The following is a 19027-nucleotide window of genomic DNA, read 5'->3' as shown; positions in this document are numbered from 1 at the left end:
ATGTAGTAATTTTTTGTGCTTTACATGTGACACTCATAAACACCAGTAAGAGAAAAACCATACTGAGCTATAATTGGATGTATAAGTAGCATTATTAAGGCCCAGAAAATATTACTCAGGGAAAGGACTTTTGAGTGATGGGAGTCAAATCTACTTGGCCTAAAGCAATAGTTAAAATCTGAAGAAAAAAGGACCTATACCTTTCAGTCACAGCAGCCACAATGAGAAAGAAAATCTTAAACGGGTTATTTTATAGAAAACATTGGTAGAGAATGATATCTCTTAGCATATTTAGTACAGTAAAAGTGAAACATTAAAATAAAATTCTTGTTGATTATTTGAATTCCATGAGACTGAACAACATAAGAAATTGTTAAAGGTGACTGAGAACTCTGATATTTAATATACTGTCTGTGAGAAGGAATTGACCACTATGGGCATATTTAGGCCCATGTGGGCAATAGTTGTAGATGGAAGAACCAGAGTGGAAAAATAAAGTTATTATTAATTTTCCTGATTTCTCATTTTTAAAACTGCATGTAAAAATTTATTTTCTGTGATTTTCATTCTTTTGGTAAGTACTGATGACTATTGCTTCCCACTCCAAACCAGCTCATTACTCAAAAGTCTTTTTTTTTTTTCAATGAAGTTGCTCCTTGCTCACATTATCTACAAGTTTGAGTTCTACAATCCATCTCTCTTTATCTTTTTTCTCCTTCTTATTATGATCACTATTTAATATTCTGAATGTTTTACATATTTATCTTGTTGCTCTGCCTCTCACAATAAATTTAAGCTTTAAAACTTGCAGATATTTTTGTCAGTTTTGTTCACTGTGGTATCACTAGCTCCTAAATGTGCCTGGTACATAGTAAATACTCAGTAAATGTTTGTAACATTTTGTGTGTCCAAAATAGAACTTACTATAACTTATTATTTTCTTTCCCTACATAAATTTTCTCAAATTATGGCAAGATATATAGATATAGATGATATAGATATTGCTATTGATATTGATATAGGTAGATAAAGATCCTAAATGTTACTGAGCTTAGAAATGATTTTTCTTGGGGCACCTGGGTGGCTCAGTTGGTTGAGCATCTGACTTCGGCTCAGGTCATGAACTTGTGGTTCATGAGTTCGAGCCCAGTGTCAGGTTCTGTGATGACAGCTCAGAGCAGCCTGGAACCTACTTCGGATTCTGTGTCTCCCTCCCTTGCTTGCATTCTGTCTCTCTGTCTCTCAAAAATAAAGATTTAAAAAAATTAGAAATGTTTTTTCTTAACTTCTCACATTCAATTAAATCACCAAGTTTGGCCCATTTTCCCTTCTAAGCATTTCTCAATTCTTTGCCTTTTTCTATATCTATTTCCATTCTTCCTTGTACAGTTAGAGCCAGCCTGCTGACTGCTCTCTTCCCAGGAGGCCCCACACACGGCATAGTCCATACTGCTGTTAAGTATGAGCTTTCCAACAGGCAACACTGTTCATGTCCTTCCTCTTTCCTCTTCTTAGAATTCTTTTTTTTTTTTTAAGATTTTTTAAAAATGTTTATTTTTGAGAGAGAAACAGACAGGCAGAGCATGGGCAGAGGAGGGAGGCCCAAAATCCAAAGCAGGCTCCAGGCTCTGAGCTGTTAGCACAGAGCCCAACGTGGGGCTCAAACTCACAAACCACGAGATCATGACCTGAGCCAAAGTCAGACGCTTAACCAACTGATCCACCCAGGCGCCCCTTCTCAGACCTCTTCAAAAGCATCCCAAAGACTTTGGAACCAGGTCCAAACTCTTAGTCACCACACACAAGGCCTACCTCATTTTGCACTGTCACCTCTGTATACCCTGTTTGCAAGGACCCATACAGAGCATCTAATTTTACCTCTGGCCTTTCTTATGCAAAAACCTGACCTTACATGTCCTCCCAACCTTCGTTAGGCTTAAGCACAGAGAGCTAAGTTTGGGTTAGTTAGACATTCCCTAGGAACTTTTTAATAACATAACTATCAATTAATGTGCTGATCTCTTACAGATCATGAGTTCTTACAGAGGAGACAATACATCTGACCTTCACATTTAACACAGTGCTGGCATAGACTTGGAGCACAAGACTGTCAGAAAAGGATTTAAAAATTGAATATCATCCTAAGGGACTTAGAATATATGTGCATAGAGCAAAGATACCATTTATGACAAACTTCTTCAAGAAAGAATAAGCTATTAGAATTAGAAACATTATTCCAGACATTATTGTGGTCAAATAACATAAAACATCTGGATATATGTGTTAAAATAGATTTTAAAATACCTTTTAGTAAGTTTTAACCCCAGTACTTTCAGCTTCACCAACATTTATATTCATGGTCTTCTGAAATAACCCTCTCGGTCTCCAGGACATTTTACCTTTGGGTTAAAGGAACACAATGTGTGCTGTAGTGAATATTTTATTCAACAAACAATGACTATTTAAATATTCTCAAAACAGTGCTTGCCTTAACTAGGCATAGAAAGACCAAGCAGAGTCCATCCTCTATGTATCTTCAGTGATTTCCAGCCCCAGATGTATGCACTGGGCTTATATTCCCAGTTGGATAAACTGCTTTCCCCTTTATTAATTGGTGTTGGTATTGAAACAGTGGTTATTTATTCAAGTTTGAATTAGGAGAATTAGCTCTCCTTTGAGCATTTTCAGATTGCCATGACTTTCTATTCTATGAAGCTATGAGGCATTCTTTCCATTTTATTTCCAAGAAATTATGTTATTATAAACATGTAGTTTTGCTTTCACTTTGTCTCTTGTTTTCATTTTCTATGAGCTAACTTGAAAGCAGAATAAGGTATAGTATTATGATCATCTTTTTGGGAAAATACTTACATTCCCCAAATTTGGTTATCAAATAACTTCCATACTGTTAGTTTTAATGCAAGAAAAAAATCAAATCAAATCAAAACAAAAGAAAACAAAACCACAAAACCTTTAACAGTTACCCACAGTTTATAGGTCTATAGCAACTACGAATAAACTGCTAGAGGCAAAAAAATTTCTTTCAGCAGAAATTCTGCTCTGCTGTATTTTTTCCTTAAAAAATCTTTTCTAAACAAATGTCACAATTATAATCTTTTAATTAATTTGGTACTCCATACCAAAGAGTCGTAAATGAAAGCGAGTAGCTGTTTTTTGCCATGGTGCCCAGAAGGATGCCTCTATTTTGCCAAAAAATGTTCTGTCACTAATGTGAAGCCTGTTGACAAACTGTTGTTTATATGTTGTCAATGTGATGCCAAGTCAATTGTTTCACTACGGGAATCCTGGCTTGGCCCCAGTGGCTGTCTAAATCTCTGTAGACACACAGATACTTTTAGGGAAAGCAATTAAAGGTAAAATCCTCTTTTTACTTTTATTTGGCTCTTAACTGAAGTTTCATGAAGATCGGAAAATAAATGGTGATCAGACAACTTTGCAAGAACTGTAATTCTAAAAACTTAGACATATGGTTGGCTTTTAATTCCTCTAGCTGTTAATTAAGAGGCTAATTGTACAAGATGGTTAGGTATATATCAGCTTGCAAATTTTACCTTTTTTTCTTGTCATTATAAAATAGCAAAATAGAAGCTTTATTGGACTTATTTGGACTCTAAATCAGGGGTTGTCAACTGGGGGTGATTTGCACCCCCCCCCAACCCCCGTAGACATTTGGCAATATCAGGAGATACTTCGCTTTGTCACAGTTGAGGAAGGAGCTATGGTATGTAGTGGATAGAGGCCAGAGATGCCGCTATCATCCTGCAATGCACAGGACAGCACCCTCTAACGAAGAATTATCTGGCCCCAAACATCAGTATTGCTGAGGTTGAGAAATTATGATGTATATTAAATAGTTGAGTGTGTAGAAAATAACATTCAAAAGTTATAACAACTCAGTAATGGTTAGAAAAATATAATTATTAATTTCTTAAGGTGAGAGGAGCACTAAAAGAATGGAAATAACTTTCTTGTTAGAAAAAAAGGGGAAAATATCAGTTTACAAATAGAAATGTAAAAGAAGGATAGGAAGGAAGGAAGAAGCCAAGAAAAACATTATAAATAAAACCCAAAAATGTCAGTCTGGAAATAATCCTTTATATATCACCAATTTGTAATACAAATAAAGAAAAAGGACTAAAGCAACAGAGAGGTTGGAGATGGATAGATAGATGATAGATAGATAGGTAGATAGGTAGATAGATAGATAGATAGATAGATAGATAGATAGATAGATAGATTTATATGTATATATGTTTTTTAAAAAATTAATCTTTTATTTATTTTTGAGAAAGAGAGAGAGAGACAGCGTGAGCAGGGGAGGGTGAGAGAGAGAGGGAGATACAGATACCAAAACAAGCTCCAGGCTCTGAGCTGTCTGTCAGCACAGAACCCAACGTGGGGCTCGAACCCACAAACCGTGAGATCATGACCTGAGTCGAAGTCGGACGCTTAACCAACCGAGCCACCCAGGTGCCCCGTATATGTAAATATGTAAGAAACACACAAAGAAAATGGCACACAAAGGTTAAAATACAAAGATAGCAAACATTTTTTGGTCCAAAAAATGCCATCGTAGCAAAATTAATATTGGATAGTGCAAGTTTTTAAGGCAAAACCATGATTAAATTAAGATAAAGCATTACAAATCAGTAAAATGAACAGTTCACCATGATATAAAAATATGAATCTGTATACAGGTAATCAAACAATCTTGAAATATGTAACACAAATACTGATAAAATTACAAGATGAACTGGACAAATCTCCAATCATAACAGATTGAATATCCTTCTGTCAAAAAAGGATAGATCAATCAGATCTCAAGTCAACAGGATATGGACGATTTAAACTATAAGATTGTTTTGATACAATTCAGTATAAATGGTTGTGTTCATCATGATTTATACCCCTGGGGCTCAGCTCAGTTGTTTTAAAAGAAATTTACACTTCATTGGTGGTCATAGAGTGTTTAATCTCAAACCCACAGTCTAGAAGTGGCTACTAAAAGCGTTTCAGCTATCTGATTCCAATCAACATGAGAACCTCTGCTAATTATCATGAGTTTTAGAAATGAAATTTCATTGGTGAAACTCGTGCTAATTAGCATTCTGAATGTTAGAAATGGGTTCTTATTAATGAAATTAGTGACATTTAGCATTGATAGATCAGCTAGAATATTGTATACATAGTACACTCCTTTTGCATGATCAAAATATGAAAATCTAGTTAGCAATAAAACCTACTCCCTGAAGGGATGCACCCTAGATTCTATACCTAAACTTTAAGAATGGTTAGCTGAAATCTGCTAGGGAATATTGTCAAATTTGCTTCAGGTGAAACTTTCAGGCAAGTATTTCGGCCTGAAATATTTCAAAAATAACAAGACTGGTCTTCAAGATACCTATAGAATAGTTGGTATGTTGACATGGTTGGTACCAATCATCTGTATTAATAAAATAATTCAATTGGAGGCATCAAAATCTATCAAAAATGGGCCTAAAAGTCAAGTATTACCAAATTATCTAAAGATAAATCACAAAAATACTTAGCAGGTTAGATTAACCCTGGCCCAACAAATAGTGAGTATAGATTCTTTTTAAGTTCATGTAAAACATTTATGAACGGCAGTGACCACCTACTAGGTCAAAAGTAATTTCAATACATTTAGGGAACTAATAACCTATTAGGCCAAGTTTTTTTTAGTGAAATATATTTTCAAAGTAAATCAAGAAAATAACCAGACTTTTAAGAATCAAGTAAAAGCCTCCTCTGTGGCTAAAAACAACTCCTTGGTTAAGAAGAAAATAACAATGGGAATGACATAATACTTAAAATTGAGTGATAAAATGTCTGTATATTAAAACTTGCAGTGTATTAGTAGCTATAGAGAGATTTATATACTTGTATGTAGTAAAGGTATAAAAATGTGGACTAGATACAGATCAAATTCATTGCCATGGTTCATTTTAGAGAGACAGTAAGATAAAGAGAATCAGAGGGAAGAATATCGGGGACTTCAGCTTTATCTGTAAGTTATTATTCCTTAAAGAAACAGAAAAAAAAAAAAGAGGTAAATGAGGGATCCTATATATTTTTTAAATTACCTTTCTTATTTTGCATGGAATTTTCTATATTATCTTTTGTGTTTCTCTTCATTTTAAAGTCTCCAAAAAGTAAAATGCAGTAGTTGATGTATGTCACGTTCAAGGTATGTCTATTTTATCTAGAAAAGTATCCATAGCAGAAAACCTCTCAATCAAGCAGTGAAATCTGACTGGCAAAATATTGGAAATTAAGATGATATTGGATTTTATGAAAATCCATTTCTCACACAAAAAAAAAGTCAGGCTCGTGTCCAAAAATAAAGTTTACTGACGTTAGGAAATTTGTAGTATATTTAAAACAAACAAACAAGCAAACAAACAAAAAACAGAACAATTGAGACTTCTGAACACTTAGAATGAGTAGATGTTTTAAGACATTCATTAATACCAGATTAAATATTTAATGTTTCCGTATAGAAATCTACTAAAAAATTCAACTTTTTACTGCTTCAAAAGCAGAATATGATCCATGTAGGGAATGATCAGAACAGAATTGAATATATTTATGCCATTATCACTCTAATACTTGGGTTACAGACATGACTTAGGTTGCATGTTTGTTTTTTTCTCTATTAATTTATGGTTTTTTAAATAGATAAAATAAAATAAAATATTATTATATTCTTAAAATGAAAGTTTCTCATAAAACATCTTCAAATGTTCAGATATTATCCATATGTTCAATAATTAGCATTTCCTTCCCAACATTCTTAAGATGTTTTAAATGTTAATGAAAATAATATTAGCTAATGTTTTTTGAGGTTTATTGTATGCTTGATAGTATTCTAAGTCATACACACACATAGACATGCATATATAAGTGTACACATCTATACATATATTCATTTAATTAAATAATCCCTTGAATCACTATACAACACTTCAGTGATTGTGTGTGTGTGTGTGTGTGTTGCCTATTAAACAACTTCAACCAGTATATGTGGCTTTCTTTCCATATGCATTCTGGGACTCTTCACAAATATATCTTGACTCTCAGAGGTACAGGCCACTGGTTGACAATCATTGCTCTAAAAGCTGGGGTTATACTTAAAGCATGGAAGAAGTTCATAGAAATCTCTGAGGGAAATAGAGCACTTCTTGCTTATTCCCAAATAAGGAAAGATAAATTGTTAAACAAGATATATCCTATCCATCTTGTTCTCCTTTTAAAAATCATGAGTTTAGTTGGGATAGAAGTCACCAATATTTACGAAAATAATGAAAATTAAAGGAAGTTATTATTTGCAGTTGAATGATGAAAATTTATTAAGAATAATTTTCTTGAAAAATATGGATAAATAGTTAATACATATCTGTTTTGAAGTCAATGTTTTCAGTATTTCATTTTTTCTATTCTCTTATTAATTTAGCAAAATGTTATTGAAACCTACTGCTTATTATAGTGAGCAATGGACTAGGTCCACATTTTACTTATTCTAATGGGACTTTCTTTAGCATAAAAGTTCAGACTTTGTTAAATTATGTCTTCACATTTAAATATTTCAGTTTAAATATTAAGACCATTCCAGAGCAATAGTCCAATACATAGCCAATAGAAGGCAACATTTTATTTATTCTGCCCTATTGCAGATCTGATGAGAAATAAAGTACACTAGTGAAGTGGTTAGCTCTTCTTTTGAACAAACCAGATTATGTTTGATTATTTCTCCTTGAAAATATTTAATATAGGAGGAAATGGATAAAAAGGCTATTAAGCCCTCAAAGGAATTCATAGTAATTCAAAATTTGTGGTGTCAAAGACATTTTATAGAGTGAAAGTTTACTTCAGAGACAGTAATCCGTTCACCTGGCTCTTTATGAGACTATTATAATGCTATCAGAGCTTCCTAATGACATCTTTTAAATAAAATTAATTATTTGTAGCTACTTTATAAATATTCATATCTTCTACCTTATTCAAGACTATTAATTTTCACTATCAACTATAATTTTAATCCAGTCTCTATTTTTCCTCAAAATATTCTCTAGAATTTGATTTCAAAGTAGTTTCTGCTGCTGTATTTTTCTTTTATGCACTTATTTATACTTTATGCATATTTATTATTTTAATTCACATAATTATAATTGCTATATGGATTTATAAAACTAGCATATAGATTTTTCATATAAAGACTATAGAAATTCAATATTAGCTCTTATTTGAAAGGGAAAATTGAAGGATGCAAATTTAGAATAAGAAAGCATATGATTTGAAGATCTTATTGAGCATACTTATTTTTTAGTGCTTTAAAAAATAATGATGTGACTGATTAGCTAAATTAATAAAAATATAACTATGATAGATAAAAGTCAAGAGTGAAATTGTATTGTGTACTCTTCATGAGCTATATTGCTACCTTTAACCACATGTCCTGTAAATTAATACTATATTTCCCAGGCTAGGATGGATTGTGAATAAGTAGAGTACCAAAGGAAAAGAAATAAAAGATAAAGGTGATCTATCTTTCCACAATCCATCTTCTCCTAATTCATCCTCTTTATCTTTTTCCCTGACAGAAAGTTTTTTCTAGCCCAGTTCCCAGATCTTCTATAATGCAAAGTTAGGAATGTTGGATAGAGAGAGTCATACCTGTAGAATTCTGAGGAAGAAGGTAAGAAATTCGTGGGAGGGACTACCTAATGGAAGTGGGAGGGATGATAGGGAATGGTATAGAATGGAACTGGAGGTAAAGCCCCTAAATTACCTGCAGTTTCCAAATCTGGGAAGAGATATGGCCATCTAGGTACAAAAAGTTCAAACCTCCCCAAATGATTTAATCTGAGGAGATTTTCACCAAAATCCATTATAATCAAATGCTCAAAATTGAAGACAAAGAGAAATTCTGAAAGCAACAGAAGAAAAAGACATCACATATAAAGGAGCTTCTATAAAAGTATCAGCTGAGTAAAAGTATCAGCAGATTTCTCAGCTGAAACCTTGCACACCAAGAGAATAGGATTATGTATTCAAAGTGCTCAAAGGAAAACAAAAATCAAAAAACAAAAACTACCCACCAAGAATACTATACCTAGCAAAGTTGCTGTTCGGCAATGAAGGAGAGATAAGGACTTCCCCAAGAAACAAAAGCCAAAGGAATTTGTCACCACAATTTCTGCCTTAAATGCCAAAAGGCGTTCCTTAAGCTGAAATGAAAAAAGTTAATTAGTAACATGAAAACATATGAACATATAAAATTCATTTGTAAAGATAAACATATAGTTAAGTTCAAAATACTACAATTGTAATGTGTAAATCACTTGGAACCCTTGCATATATACTAAAAGATAAAAGTGTTATAAATAACTGTGGTTACAATATGTGGTTAATGGATACCCAGTAAAAAAAGATGTAAATTGTGACATTGACAAAGCAAAATGTGAGAGGAGGGACAAATGATTGTGCAGAACTTTTAATGCAATTGAAGTTAAGCTCTTATTAGCTTAAAATAGATTTGCATAGTAATTAAAGACCTATAATAGATACACAGATGACAAAGACAAAAGCGTACCATTCCAAAAAGCCATCAATTAATAAAGAAAGATAGCAAGAGAGGAAGCTTTTTAGTTCAATGTAGTCCTGCCTATTCATTTCAGCTTTTTGGGGGGGTCTGTGTTTCTTATGTCTTACCCAAAATAATCATCACTAAGACTAATGTCAAGAATCTTTTCCCATGTGTTTTCTTCTGGAAGTTTTAGGGTTTCAGGTGTTACATTTAACTCTTTAATCTATTTAGAGTTCATTTTGTGAATGGTGTATGACAGGGGGTTCAGTTTCATTCTTTTTTCTATGTAAGTAAAGTTTTTCCAATTCCATTTATTGAAGAGACTATCCTGTGTGGGCTTGTTTCTGGGCTCTTTATTCTTTTCCGCTGGTCTATGTACCTGTTTTTATGCTAGCACCGTACTCTTTTGATTACTATAGGTTCTTAGGATATTTTGAAATCATGAAATATGATGTCATCAGCTTTGTTTTTCCTTCTTAACATTATTTATGCTATTCACGGTCTTTTGTGGTTCTTTATAAATTTTAGGGTTTTTTTTCTCTTTGTATAATAAACACCATTGGAAATTTCTCTTTTTTTAATGTTTTATTTCTTTTCTGAGAGAGAGAGAGACAGCTTGAGCAGGGGAGGGTCAGAGAGAGAGGGAGACACAGAATCTGAAACAGGCTCCAGGCTCTGAGCTAGCTGTCAGCACAGAGCCCAATGCAGAGCTCGAACCCACAAACCGTGAGATCATGACCTGAGCCAAAGTCGCATGCTTAACTGACTGAGCCACCCAGGTGCCCACCATTGGAATTTTCATAGGGATTGCAGTGAATTTGTAGATTACCTTGGATAGTAAGGACACTTTAACAGCACTAATTTTTAAGAACATGGATATCTTTCCATTTATTGTCTCCATTTCTTTCATTAGTGACGTATAGTTTTCAGTGTATATGTTTTTCACCTCCTTGGCTAAATTTTTCTTTACTCTTTTACTATTTTTGATGTTATTGTAAATGAGATTGCTTCTTAACTTTTCTTTCAGATGGTTATTAATGTATATAAATGTAAATTATTTTTATATGTTGATTCTGTTTTCTACAATCTTACTGAATTTACACATTGGTTCTCATTGTTTGGGGGGAGAATCTTTAAGGTGTTCTATAGCAAAAAAAGCAAATAATCCTATTAAAAATGGGCCAATGCCTGAATAGATCTTTTTCCAAAGACATACAAATGGACAAATAGTGCATGAAAACTGTTCAACACCACCAATCATCAGAGTAATAGAAGTCAAAACCACAATATTACCTCATATCTGTCAGAATGGCTAATATCAAAAACACAAGAAACAAGTGTTGGTGAGGGAGAAAACATAATCCTTGTGCACTGTTGTTGGGAGTGCAAACTGATGCCCTCACTGTGGAAAACAGTATAGGGGTTCCTCAGAAAATTGAAAATAGGACTACCATACAACCCAGTAATCTCACTATTGAGTATTTACCCAAAGAATATAAGAACACTAGTTCAAAGAGATATATATGCCCCTATATTTATTGCAACATTATTTACAATAGCCAAATTATGGAAGTAGCCCAAATGTACACTGATAGATGAATGGATAAAGAAGATGTATATATGTATATACACATATACATAGAATGGAATATTACTCTGCCTAAAAAAGGACAAAATCTTGCCATTTGTAACAACACAGATAAATCTAGAGGGTATAATGCTAAGTGAATTAAGTCAGTCAGAGAAAGGTAAATACCATATGATTTCACTCATATGTGGAATTTACGAAACAGAGACAGAGAGAGGCAAACCAAGAAACGGACTCTTAACTATAGAAAACAATCAGGATTACCAAAAGGGAGGTGAGTAGGGGAATGGATAAAATAGGTGAAGGGGATTAAGAGTACACTTACAATGATGAGCACTGAGTAATGTATAAAATTGTTGAATTACTGCATTGTACATCTGAAACAAATATAACACTGTATGTGAACTACACTAGAGTTAAAATTAAAAACTTAGAAAAAACACAAGAGATAACACATGGCAATGATGTGGATATAAAGTGACCCATGTGCAGCAATTGGTGGAGCCACTGTGGAATACAGTATGAATATTACTCAAAGAATTAAAAATAGAACTACCATGTGATCCAGCAATTCACTACTGGATGTATATACAAAGGAAATGAAATCATGATCTTGAAGAGATATCTGCACTCCCATGCCATCTTCAAATTATTTACAAGAGCCAAATATGAAAACAATCTAAATGTTCTTTAGTGGATGAATGGGTAAAGAAAATTTAATGTACACACAGACACACACACACACACAGACACACACACACAGAATATTATTCAGCCTTTTTTAAAAAAGGAAATCTTATCATTTTTGACAACATGTATAAAGCTGGAGGTCTTTATGTTAAGTGAAATAAGCCAGAAGGAGAAAAACAAATACTGTGTGGGATAACTTAGTATGTAAATTTTTTTAAAGTTGATTTCATAGAAACAAAGAATAGAATGGTGGTTGCCAGGCCGGAGGGAGGAAGTATAGGGAGATATAGGTCAAAGAGCACAAACTTTAAGTTATCAAAAAAATAATTTCTGAGAATCTAATGTATAGCATGGTGGCTATAGTTAATAATAAGTTATTGTATACTTGAAAGTTGCTGGGAATAGATTTTAAATGTTCTCACCCATACACAAAAGGAATTAACTATGTGAGTTGATGAATTTATGAGTTGTCTTGATCTTGCTAATCATTCCACAATGTGTATGTATTTTAAACCATCACATTGTGCACTTTAAATATATGCAATTATATTTGTCAGTTATTCCTCAGTAATGTTGCAGGGGAAAAGGAAGAATCTAGATGTCTGGAGGAGGATCCAACAGTGCTGAGGCTGACTCTGAAGTCCTGTCCAACTGATCCTGGTGAAAATGACAGGGCACAAAGAGGCTCTTTCTAGGACTATGAGAGAAAACACCTGGAAACAAGAACTAACTACTATTTCTGAAACCAACTGGCACTGGCAGGAGCAGACATAGACTGGAAGGAAGAATCCTTTCTGCCTCCGTTATGGGTTGAATTGTGTCCTCTGTAAAATATGTATGCTATAATACAACTGCCCAGTACTTTAGGATGTGACCTTGTGTGGAAATAGGGTCATTCATTGCACACATGTGAATCAGGTAGCATGAGGACATACTGGACTAGGGTGAACCATAATCTAATATGATGGGGGTCCCTATAAAAGGGGAAAATTTGAACACATATATACATGCCATATAAAGATGAATGGAGAAATCAGAGTGTGCATGCCAAAGATGGCCAGCAAATCACCTGAAGCAAGAACAGAGGAGGATTTTCTCTCACAGCCCTGAGAAGAAACCAACCTTGCTGATACTTTGATCATTAACTTCTAGCTTCTAGAACAATGAAACAATAAATTTCTGTTGTTTAAGGCAAAACAGATACTCAAGAAACCAAAGTGATCATCATCAGTGAAGGGATAAGTCAAAATTGTGTGCCGCTTGATAATAAGCAATTGGGGGGCGCCTGCCTGGCTTAGTAGGTTGAGCGTCCGACTTTCGCTTGGGTCATGATCTCGCGGTTTGTGGGTTCGAGCCCCGCATCGGGCTCTGTGCTGGCTGCTGGCTCAGAGCGTGGAGCCTGTTTCAGAGTCTGTGACTCCCTCTCTCTCTGACCCTCCCCTGCTCACGCTGTCTCTCTCCCTCTCTCTCTCCTGGAAATAAATAAAAAAACATTTAAAAAAAGCATTTAAAAAAAAAGAAGCAATTGGAACAGCAAATATTGCATGTGATATTTTCACTAAAAATGTGTAACTTAAATCTAATCATGAGGAGGCATTAGACAATCCAAAATTGAGGAATATTTTACAAAGTAACTGGCCTGAGATATTTAAAGGTGTCAAGGTGATGAAAAAAAAAAGTGAAGAACTGTACGTGACTAATAGTGACTAATGAGACATGACAACTAATGAAATGCATGGTTCTGAACTAGAACCTTTTGCTGCAAGGCAATTGGTGAAACTTCAAAGGGGTCAGAGGATTAGATGGTAGTAATGTATCAATTTCCCTACTATATTGCATTTATTTAAAATAATGTGCTTATTTATAAAAAATACATAATAATTTAGATGTGATGGGGCAAGAAGTTGATGAGTTACTCTCAAATGTTTCAAGAAAAAATTATTTTATTCTACTTGTAATTTTTCTGCAAGTTTGAGATTTTTTCAAATTAATGGTTTTTTAAAAAAAATTCGATGTCTTTTATTTATTTCTGAGAGAGAGAGAGATACACACACACACACAGCGTGAGCAGGGGAGGGTCAGAGAAAGAGGGAGACACAGAATCCAAAACAGGCTCCGGGCTCTGAGCTAGCTGTCAGCCCAGAGCCCAGCGAGGGGCTCAAACCCACAAACTGTGAGATGATGACTTGAGCTGAAGTCAGATGCTTAACCGACTGAGCTACCCAGGTGCCCCCAAATTAAAGTTATTTTTTCAAAATGTTTTAAAGTATCTACAAATTGTAAGAGAGAAACAGAGCATGAGCTGGGAAGGGGAGAGAGAGAGAAGGAGACACAGAATCTCAAGCGGACTCCAGGCTCTGATCTGTCAGCACAGAGCCTGACGCGGGGTTGAACTCACAAGCCTCCAACTCATGATATGTGGGATCATGACCTGTGCTGCAGTCAGGCACTTAACTGACTGAGCCACCCAGACACCCCTGAACTTTCTTTTCAATTACTCTTTGGTTGATTCGATTATGGCTTTGTGCATATGACTTCATGAATTGACCTAGCCACATAGGCTCAAATTTATTAGGATTACAGGTGAAATCATACATCAATGACTGAAGTAAATTGTAATACTACTTGCAAAGGCACCATTGAAGTTATTTGTATAAGAGGGTAAAATATGTATCAAGCTATTAGATGCAAATAGCAGAACTGTTATTCAGACACAACTTTTTGTACTAATGATGTGATTAAGAAAGAATTGAAGTTTTTTAGAGTTTGTTTTAGTCATATTAATATAGAGTCAAGTGTAAACCTATAAAGTCACATAATAGAAAAACACCTATCTGTAGAGAGAAGTATTTATGAAGTTTTTCATACAGTAGTCCTACGTATCATGTGATTATTTGTACTTGACTTACAGAGACCCTGCTGTATATATAAGCTATAAATGTTGTTGTAGTTATTCTATCTTTGACTTTAGGAACTTAGTTTTAATTTTTAAAGTTTCATCTGTAAAAACTATAATATTATCTACTATTTTCTATTTTGCTAAAGTTTTTTTTTTTTTTTTATGTTTTTTNCGCGAGATCATGACCTAAGCGAAAGTCGGACACTTAACCGACTAAGCCACCCAGGCGCCCCTATTTTGCTAAAGTTTTAAGTTACAACTCTGAGGCAATACAGTGAAATGGAAATTGCTGTTAGTGGAAGTTGTCATAAATATATCTGAGGAATATTTTAGAGCTGAGTTTTGTTTACTCTGTGCTTAAAATAGGTATTCTATGGAGAGAAGTTATTAGGAAATTGGTACATAATGCCATATATTTGCAAAGTTGTTCAAGTGCTCGTGGTTTACAACAGATTAATTCTTGGTCACTTTTCCTTTCAAATAAATATGTCAGATGTCACATTATTAGACAGGAAAATGAGGTAACAGCGCAGAGAGAGCTGTTATAAATACTGTTATTATTTATAGAGATAAGTAATAGGGAGGTTTTCAAAGAAACCTTTAGAAACTCTATTAGTTCAAAGCTCTATTAAAAGCAAAGTGGTTTTGACTGGGGGAGGCCAACAAATGACTATCTAAAGGCAAAATTGTGTTTTCACAATGATCAATTCAATAAAGCATCAGCTGAGGCAGTCAAGCACTCAATTGAACACTGGAGTTAAACCTCTATAGTGTGTAGACAAAGCCACACACTTTGTTTTATTCCCCAAATTACAAAGTAGCAATGGGAATGGTTCAAGTTTGTTTTTCTTTCTAGAAATTACTATTATAGATTAAAATTACATAGATGTTTTGAGGTTCTTAGTCTAAGAGAACTATTTAAATGTTAAATATTAAATTGTACCATGAGCACCAACAAAGTGGTGGGATACACTACATGATTATGATTCATGGCACTGCCAATACTTCATCATAAACCTTCTAAAGCAGTTTCAAAAACTCAGTATACTTGAAAGTGAAAACTCTACTTCATATTTTAAGTTACATCTCCTTTTATATTATCCTTTGCCTTTAGATGCAAATATCATGCCCATGAGGGGTGAAGAGTTTGTGAAAGATATCACTGAATGCAACATTTCCACACTAGTAAGTTATTTTAACAAACTGCTGCTAACTTACAGCTATCAATCAGTAAACCAGTGAGATTGATTTGAATTGGTGTTAAAAAATCTTTATCAGATTCCTGTGCATAAAAATGTTATCTTCACTTACTAATAAGACAGGCATAGTTCTTGTTTTATTAGGCTCTCCTCCATCTTCCTGTATATACACCTAATTTCATTGCAATTTTTCTAAAGAAAAACAGACTCCTGAGAATTGTATGGGGTAAATACACCTCATTCTGTTTGTATAGATTATTGTATCTAATTTTTTCATATGTGCCGGGCCTAATATCCTACAGCAGTGTCATAAGGGTTTTTAAATTTCATTAAACTAGCTTATTGTTAAATACTTGGATTTTTTTTTAAGAATTTGCTTACTTGTTCTTTATTTTTTTGTTTTTTAAAAAAATTTATTTCTGAGAGAGAGAGAGGGAGACAGCGTAAGCAGGGGAGGGTCAGAGAGAGAGGGAGACACAGAATCTGAAACAGGTTCCAGGCTCTGAGCTGGCTGTCAGCACAGAGCCCTACGCGGAGCTTGAACACACAAACTGTGAGATCATGACCTGGGCTGAAGTCGGGCATTTAACCAACTGAGCCACCCAGGGACCCCAATACTTGGACTTTTTAAAGGTTTATTTATTGATTGATTTTGAGAGAGAGCGAGAGCAAGTGAGGGAGGGTCAGAGAGAGGGGGAGAGACAGAATCCCAAGCAGGCTTTGTGCTGTCAGTGCAGAGCTTGATGTGGGGCTCAAACTCACAAACCATAAGATCATGACCTGAACCGAAATCAAGAGTCAGACACGCAACTGACTGAGCCACCCAGGTGCCCCTAAATACTTGGATTTTTGAGTTGTACAAGAAAACGTGGTGATAACATAGCTTTTATCAAATAATATGCCAAACATTAGCTACAATTCTCTTTGTCAGGAATATGCAAATTTTCAAGTTTTATTTTTCTTAAAGCAGGTAAATTTCAGCGGTTTTCAAGATATAAAGATATCTTGATGCATATTCTTAAATGACTTGGTTTTATTTTACATGGATCTTGTGATCTGATTTCCATAGCCAAACCATCCTACAAGGAGATTCCATTTTCTACTGACCCCAGACGACTTCAAAGAACTGCATACTTCACAAAATACCCAGAAAATGCATGTGACTTTCCAGTATCCTTCTGACTCACGTTTCCTTTATGGACTCATCTGAAGCTATACACCCACCTGCAGTTTCCAATATAGCGAAACAGCTACATAACTCTTCCTAAAACAAAGTTTATTCAGTTTGGCTGTTTTCTCACCAGATATGCCTCTCCTTCACCCCTTTCCACGTAAGCAAAACTTCTACAACTTTTGATGCCTACCTAACTTTGATGCCCACCTCAAAATGCATCTTCTCAAAGTAGTCCAAGGTGCCCACAAAAACCCTCAGTGGTCTCCATGTCCTCTATGCCTATAAGGCTTACTCTGTTTGTTGCTCACTATAGTTATCAATAGGGCCTCTACGTTTAGTGGTTTTATGCCTATTCAACAAAATGGTGAGTTCTTTGAAGTTACTGGCCATGATTCATGACTTCTTTACATCTGGCATCGTCCTAAATTCAGAATTTTGCACATGGCAACCATGAATTTTTAAATCTAGAAAGAATCTTAAGAAGTAATTTCAACCATATTAGATAGATAAGATAGCTAAACCTAAAAGGTTAAGGAAAGTCTGGAAATATATATACGTATACATACAAGTGATTAATGAATGGTGGATTTACTCCATAGTGTTAGAAAGGATTTTAATGTTTTTCTCTTTATCAAATATCCTCTAAAACCATCAGAATGAACCAGAGAGCTTCTTAAAACACAGACTGAGGGGTCTGAAGCACAGTGTTTCTGATTCGATCTGTTTGAGGCCCAAGAATTTGCATCCCTGCCAGGCTCCCCAGTGATGCCGATACCACTGGCCTATGGACTACCTTTGGAATAACGTTGCTGTAAGATAAAATTCTCATAGGTAAATGTTATCTCAATTATAGTTTTCTATTTTTGAAAAAATAACGATCATTTAAAACTGTTATATTAAATTTCCATCTTATCAAAAACATAGCAATAGAGTCTTTCTAACATGCTTTTAATTTGCTTTTAAGGAATCCACTTATACAGTGAATTAACGATATTAATTATCAAAGCAAAAAAGTCACTGTTAAAACTCCTTTCATTCACTTTAATCAAAATTCAGATCTTATTAGAAGGGACAACATGACTGCCAATAAGGCAATGACCTCTTGTCTAAATTTAGCTTTCTCGCAGGACTGAGAGCAGGCTGATTGTAACAATTTTCAAGGTAGTTTGGTGATATATTTTGAAAGCTTTAAAAATGTATGTGACTGTCACTCCACACTCTAGCTTCTAGTGATTTATTCTGAGAAAAGAATAAAACAAGTGATCAGAGGTGGAAATATTCTATATATATACTCTGATTTGATGATAGTGAACCAGGTGTACAAACTTGTCAAAATTCATCAAATCATACTTTAAAAAGGTATGATTTTGGGAGAAATTATACTTCAATAAAAGCAAGGATGGCATGGAGTGGAAAATTGAGTGCAAGGTGTTTGCCATGGCCTTTGCAGTGGGTGTTATACATATGTGGAAAAGGCCGGTGGTTTTAAGGATATGTGTACTCCTAAAACTGAAAACTAGCCTTGCAACCATTTTTCTGGTTTGAAGTACCAGAGAGTCATAGGTACTTTAAAGACTCACCTGTTGAAAGTTCCCCAGAGAGGCAGAAAAAGTTGACACTTTGATAAGGCTTTCAGAAAGGCACGATGGTCTAAGACCCAAGTTTTTAGATTGGGTTCAAGCCATTGGCTAGAGTTTCATTCATTCATTTGTCTGAGGCACTTTAAAGTTGAAAGAACTCAGTCTCAGGTGATTTCGTTGTCACATCTCTCTCAGAGAGAGTGAAGCAAATAAAGAAATGGGCATGGCAGTTGTGTTCCTAAGGGGCTCTCTGGGATGACAAATAGGTT

At 34.6% G+C, this 19027-nt stretch overlaps 1 long non-coding RNA gene across 1 annotated transcript in view; it reads left to right on the top strand.

Annotated features, from left to right (window-relative positions):
- The window catches only part of LOC144232050 (uncharacterized), a 561855-nt gene that overhangs the window by 459518 nt on the left and 83310 nt on the right, over window positions 1-19027 (top strand). Inside the window, exon 7 of the long non-coding RNA XR_013335300.1 lies at window positions 15920-15990. This is a non-coding gene — a long non-coding RNA (uncharacterized LOC144232050). The remainder of the gene's footprint in view (window positions 1-15919; window positions 15991-19027) is intronic.

This window comes from Crocuta crocuta, unplaced genomic scaffold, assembly GCF_008692635.1.
Source record: "Crocuta crocuta isolate KB4526 unplaced genomic scaffold, BGI_CrCroc_1.0 scaffold194, whole genome shotgun sequence".
Lineage (NCBI taxonomy): Eukaryota > Metazoa > Chordata > Mammalia > Carnivora > Hyaenidae > Crocuta > Crocuta crocuta.
The sequence above is the reverse complement of the archived record's forward strand: the minus strand, read 5'-3'. Positions and strand labels throughout refer to the sequence as shown.